Here is a 6306-nt window from a genome sequence, read left to right as displayed (position 1 = left end):
ATTCAGTTCTGGTGACTCGTCCTGCCCTCCTAATACACTCCAATGCTCAATGTTTTGACTCAGTCTAGATGAGAGGGGCGTGTTCCGGGGGAAAAGTGACGCATGTGCATACTCTCTATATCAAATATCTAAATACTGAATCAAGCAACTTAAACATTTTCAAGGGTGCTCACAAAAGCCTGAGTAGAAGATAAAATGACCCGAATTTGTTTTGAAAGTGAAATATCCCTTTAACTGGTCATCAATTCTTCTATCTATACATAACAGTACATCATACAACATGAAGAAGTTAGCCTTATTATTGTGGGGTCGAACCAGGAACCCCTAGCCTGGCTCCAGACCAGGGACCCCGCCCCAATCTCATGAAATATTACAGTACTTATAAGCTATAGCCAGGCTACAGTAACTCTCAGTCACACAATATACAAAGATAGCATTCTCAGTCACTGCATATATCCTAAACAGAGTTTTCTATGTAAAAAGCATTTCCAAGTGCTACATAACTTTGTGTCCATGATCTCCATAGATAAAACATCACCAGAAATAGCTACAGCATCAGCCGAGAAGCACTACCTTTCCTCTTAAAGAGGATCATACTAATACAATTTATTTTAAATAACATTTAAGGAGTTTCTGAGCGAATTACCATAGCAGATAGATTCTGCTGGTTCAGTCACTCTCGCACCAATCTGAGAACCCATCGCCAACTGAAAATGAAAAACAGCGCCCTCTGCTGTTTGTTCTATGTCTGTTGGCTCTGGGCGGAAGAAAACGTAACGCCAGAGTGCAAGGAAACCGGTGTTTGTTGTATGCCTTCAGCGCATCACTTCCGGTTGGTGCGACTATGTTTTGATTCCCACTAACAATATTTCTACACGGAACACTAACACCACTTCTCCCAGAGAACATGGATCGTATTGGTTATAAGCCCACTTGTTTCTATGATGAAAGAGTAAGTTAAAATGTGAATATCTTTCCGTGGTTTTGTCTGCTCCGCGGACGCTATTGTTAAATTAGTTTCGGTTTGTTTCGAGGGGGGAAGGATCGACGGACACGTGAATCCCGCCCACTACATTTGATTGGGTAAAGCGCGGCCTGCTTCCTGATCTGAAGGCACGCCCATGCGCACATGTTATGACGAACCTCCCCGACAGATTCCAACGCAGTGCAGAAGCTGTTCTTGAGAGATTACTCTCGCACAGCATCTCACAGCTCCTTTCAGAAGCCTTGGAGTTGGAGTCTCTGATTGGCTGGGCAATCTGCAGATCCTCCCGGGAGCCCGCCTGCCTACCGTATCCGGTCATTTGCACACACACCAGATCTGTAACCTGCAAAGCGAATGATCCCAGTCTACCTGAGTCACGTTCTAATCTATTATCTAGGCACTGGCAAAGCAAACTGGAGGCGGAAAAAGTTTGATGGAAAGCATTGAACTGAAGTGTGTTCTGATTGAATAATAAATGATATAGGATAGTTGAATGATTGCAACCTTATCGGTTCAGGAAAATGAAAGACAACATACCATACAGTGTGTTAAGATCTCTTGTGCACACTCTTTTATTGAAGTGTCTAATATCTATTAAGATTAAGAACACTAAGTAGGCCTACGTTTCTGGCTTTCAAGTACACCTGTCAACAATGCTGAGTAGGCTAGTATAGGGAGACAGACACCGACTGATATTTAACAGAAATAAAAGCTAGATTTTAAACAACTATACTATCTGATTCCCTCTAAATTACATTACCGCATGAAATTAATTGAAGGTCTAGTTAGGGATTATCATTACTTTGACTCTAGCGCCATCTCCTGATATCAAAAAGTAATTCCCATGACAGCTTCAGTTGGTGTCAGCAGCTCCAATAGCTAACTGACATATTTTAACACATATCATTATCACAGGGATGCGAGGGTTAACAGAGTTGCTCGCAGTCTAAAATCTCCCCCTCAACTCGCTCGTTCTACTGTTGAACACTTCTCCATTCATGTAATCATCATCATCATATTCAAAAAAGATTGTGGAAACAGCCAGCCAATGGAGACCAGAGATGTCCACGAGTCTCTGAGCTCGAGTCCGAGTCAAGTCTCAAGTCTTTGAGGCTCGAGTCGAGTCAAGTCTCAAGTCTTTGAGGGTTGAGTCGAGTCGAGTCCGAGTCAAGTCTCGGGTCTTTGAGGCTCGAGTCGAGTCGAGTCTCAAGTCTTTGAGGGTTGAGTCGAGTCGAGTCCGAGTCAAGTCTTTGAGGGTCGAGTCCGAGTCAAGTCTCGAGTCTTTTTAAAGTCTTTTAAAAAAAAAAATGGGGGGGGGGCATAAATGTAAAAGTATAGACAGGTCATAATAAATCACATTAGATTCACAGATTAGAGATTTTATGTATTTTCCCCACAATTTATTTTCATTCAAATGAAATGTGATTGAACTTGCACTAATAATGACTTTAGTTGATTGATTAAAAAATATAGTATTTCTTAATTATTAATAATTACAGCTTGTAGATTGGCTATTTTAATGATTTTTAATTGTTTTTAAATAATAATAAAAAAGGAACATACAAGATGTCCACCCGACAGCGATAATATATAGCCAATATGGTTCTGTATCAGTATATGAGTCAGTTTTTGCAGATTTCATTCTAATTGGCTACTATGCCTGCATATGAATTTCATGGGCCTGGGTAGGTCACCCTGGCTTGGCGGAGATATGCCCTGTTGCGCACACTCGACTCCGCACAGCAGTCCAACAGCAGAGCAGGTGAAAGCAATTCACTTAAACGAGGGCTGTGTTGCGCACCAAAAAACTGTCTAAATGTGGATCCCCAGTTCAAATATGATTCTTTTGGGGGGTCACGGCCTGAAAAGGTTTGAGAACCACAGCTTTTATGCAGTGAACATTACATGAGCGTAGCGTTCGTTTACCGTGGTGAAGTGTTGAATATTCACCCAGCTGGGTTTAACGAAATGAAAATCCGATGTTTCCTAAACGTGCTGTCACAGATGATCCGACCATCTTATAAAAAATGTAAGCATATGCCAAGATAACTGAGGTTATATAGCTGATTCTGAGCTAAACATATTTGTTTAATTTCGAAGTTTTTATATTTAAACTTTATGATGAAAGGCCGCGGCGGCCACACACATAGCAGCTGTTGCGCTCGCCTCTCCATGTTTACGTTAATGAGCAGCATGAAACAGCTTGACTGAAGCCGGCTCCGCGCAGCGCGCACTGGAGCGGAGGTTTCTTTGCGGGGGGGGGGACAGGGGAGTGGAAGTTTTTTGGGCATTTAATTCATTTATTTGTCCAAAAAATAAACATAAAATAAAGATTGTCCACGAGTCTTTGAGGCTCGAGTCGAGTCAAGTCTCAAGTCTTTGAGGCTCGAGTCGAGTCAAGTCTCAAGTCTTTGAGGGGCGAGTCAGAGTCGAGAGTCTCGTTTTTGGCCACTCGAGTGCGACTCGAGTCCGAGTCCCTAACTCGAGTCCCCATCTCTGATGGAGACTGACAGTATATTGTGGAAGTGAGATGTTCTGGTTTTAATAATATGCTACTGCAGATTACGTAACCCTAAGGAGATAACTGAATTGAGGGTTGGCTGGATGTGAGGAGTCCTTTAAAAATATTGAAACCTTTCTGCTTGATGAAGACAGTGGATGTGGTATAATCCGATGATGCAATCTCCTCTGCCCTCCACTTATCCCTCACCAACATGGACATGAAAGGCTTTTATGTGAGAATGCTGATTCGGTTCATGGATTTCACTTCAGCAATCAACATCATCATCCCTCGGTTAGCAGCTGATACGGAAACTGAACTGGACCTGCTGGGCCCTGGGCCGAACACTTCACTCTGTAACTGGATACTGGGCTTTTTCACTGAGAGAACACAGTCTGTATAAAGGGCAACACATCGAGCATCACCTATGCATGCTCAGTCCCCTGCTCTTCAAGCATGATTGTCTCCGCCAGGCCGAAAGGCATGGCCGAGACAGTTTTGCACCCTGTCGATCTGTCTGTCCGTGTGTGGGTCTGTGAACAGCTAATCGCCGGCACCGTTGGCTTGATCGCAGCGAAACTGTCCAACTCCCTGGATGTCAGAGCAGAACCTCTGCCCCCATTTTTTTTACATGGGCCTGTTATAGTGCCACCAAGAGGCAGATTTTTGCACAAAAGAAATGTGACATTACTCCTACATATTGTGTCCAAACATCATGCAAATCGATACACAGTAGCTTTATAGTCATTAAACCAGGGGTCTTAAACAGGGGGTCCGGGACCCCTAGGGGGTCCTCAGAGTTACTACAAGGGGTCCCCCAAATCTTTGTGTGATTGGATTTTTTTTTACATTAACCACTTGAACCCTAGCATCCCTTTTCTGAGGAGAACTTTAGACAAAAATAGTAGATCTGCTACTTTAGGCAAAGGGGTATAGGTGTAGAGCGAAAAAAAGAGCAGACCCAATAAAAAAAAATATAGTTATATAGAGGGGGTCCCTGCTTCATCTCTCTCTCTCAGCTAGGGGGTCCCTGGCCTGAAAACGTTGAAGACCCCTGCATTAAACCAAACGAGTCCTTCAGATTTTTCATATTCCATCCTGATTGGCTAAGATTGGCTTCCAAAGTTTGCAGGAGTGCTCGGTTTTAAACAAAATCCCTCAAATCATGAACACAGCATGCATGTTTTTAATATTACTCCTTCAGATTTTATAAAAAATTCGAGTGATCAAGACGGATAAGTCAGATTTTTCATTGCTGGCCCACAATAACCTACCTGACCTGGCCGAGACCTGTGCTCAGAGGAGCACTTGTTCTAGTTTATACTTCAATTCACTCGCACACGGCACACCAAAAATAGTAGATGTATAAGCTCACCAACTCAGTGGCCTTGTGGTTAAGAGTGTCTGCCCTCGCCCTGAGGACACTGGGAGGTCTGGGGTTCTGTCACTTCAATCCCCGGCCGACTCATACCAAAGACTATAAAAATGGTACCCAATGGCTCCCTGCTTGGCATTCAGAATCAAGTGCTGGATTGGGGGCTGCCTCACACGTGACTGTTCCTATACCAATAGTTCTAATGTAAGATAATGCTCAACTAGTTGATAGTGTGTTTCATTGCAAATTTCACCTTTAAGCAAGTTGTATTACATGGTATGGTTCAACGTTTTTCAGTTACACCAATTGACATTTTTGCCATTATTCCTTCAAATATTCTATCAATATTGAATAAAACCAGATTTTTTTTTAGCCTAGGTCCTCAAAAAGAAAAGTAACTTGTATGTTCAACCCATATGGACTAAACCAAAATGTCATGTCATATACTATATGTGAGCGGGTACAGTGCTTTAGGCCGCAAGGGGGCATTTTTTATTTTTCATTGTATTACAGAGATTCAAGATGTGACCATTTGAATCTTGTTATCTATAATAGTCCAAACTGAGATAATCCCTTCTAAAGAATTTCCACTTTCTAGCTCCTCTCAGCTCCAGGTAATGGGCGTGAACAATGGGTAATTTATTCAACCTAGCCACTCCTCTAATCACTCCCCCATTGAAACCTTTAAATTTAGCTGTCCACTCTATAGAAATTTGATGTAACACAATTAAAATGTTGCCCACTGCTACAACACATAATTTTCGGATTTTTACTGTGGAAAGTAACTAAGTACATTTACTCAAGTGTGTATACTGTAACACTTATAATCGGCTGATTGTTTAGAACCGGGCTCAAGAGCCACTGAGAGGCCTAGCTGGTTTGTACGGCCAGCCAGTTGTCCTGGTACTCTGTGTAGGGTCAATATGTTCCTCGAGCGTCGCTGATTACACTGGATTGCCTGATGAGCTATTCCTGATTGGGTCTATGTTGCTCACTCTGGAAGGGTTAGGACTGGGTCTAATGCCGATGATGAGACTAGATCAACCCTGACATACGGCTTGTTTTATAACACTGAGGGTGGCTCCTGACATCACGGCGGTGATGTCAGATGGTGTCAGGCCTTCCCACATATGGAGCTGGCTATGTCTCTCATGCCCAAACCGGGGACTATGATGTCAGTCCTGGATGGTTCCGGTTATCTCCGTATATGGGGTTTCTAGAAGGAGTGTTCTGATGTCAGAGCTAGGTATGGTTTTAGGAATCTCCTTTTCTAGCTATTCTATACTGTCAGACTTTGTCTCCATTTATGGGGATAGGCGAGTATGGGTGAGTATGCCCTGAATGTTCGTAACATATACACTATGTGTGTGGTGTGTGTGTGTGTGTGTGTGTGTGTGTGTGTGTGTGTGTGTGTGTGTGTGTGTATATATATACTATGTGTGTGTG

This window comes from Gymnoscopelus braueri, assembly GCF_963280865.1.
Source record: "Gymnoscopelus braueri genome assembly, chromosome: 8".
Lineage (NCBI taxonomy): Eukaryota > Metazoa > Chordata > Actinopteri > Myctophiformes > Myctophidae > Gymnoscopelus > Gymnoscopelus braueri.
Note: the sequence above shows the minus strand (reverse complement) of the source record.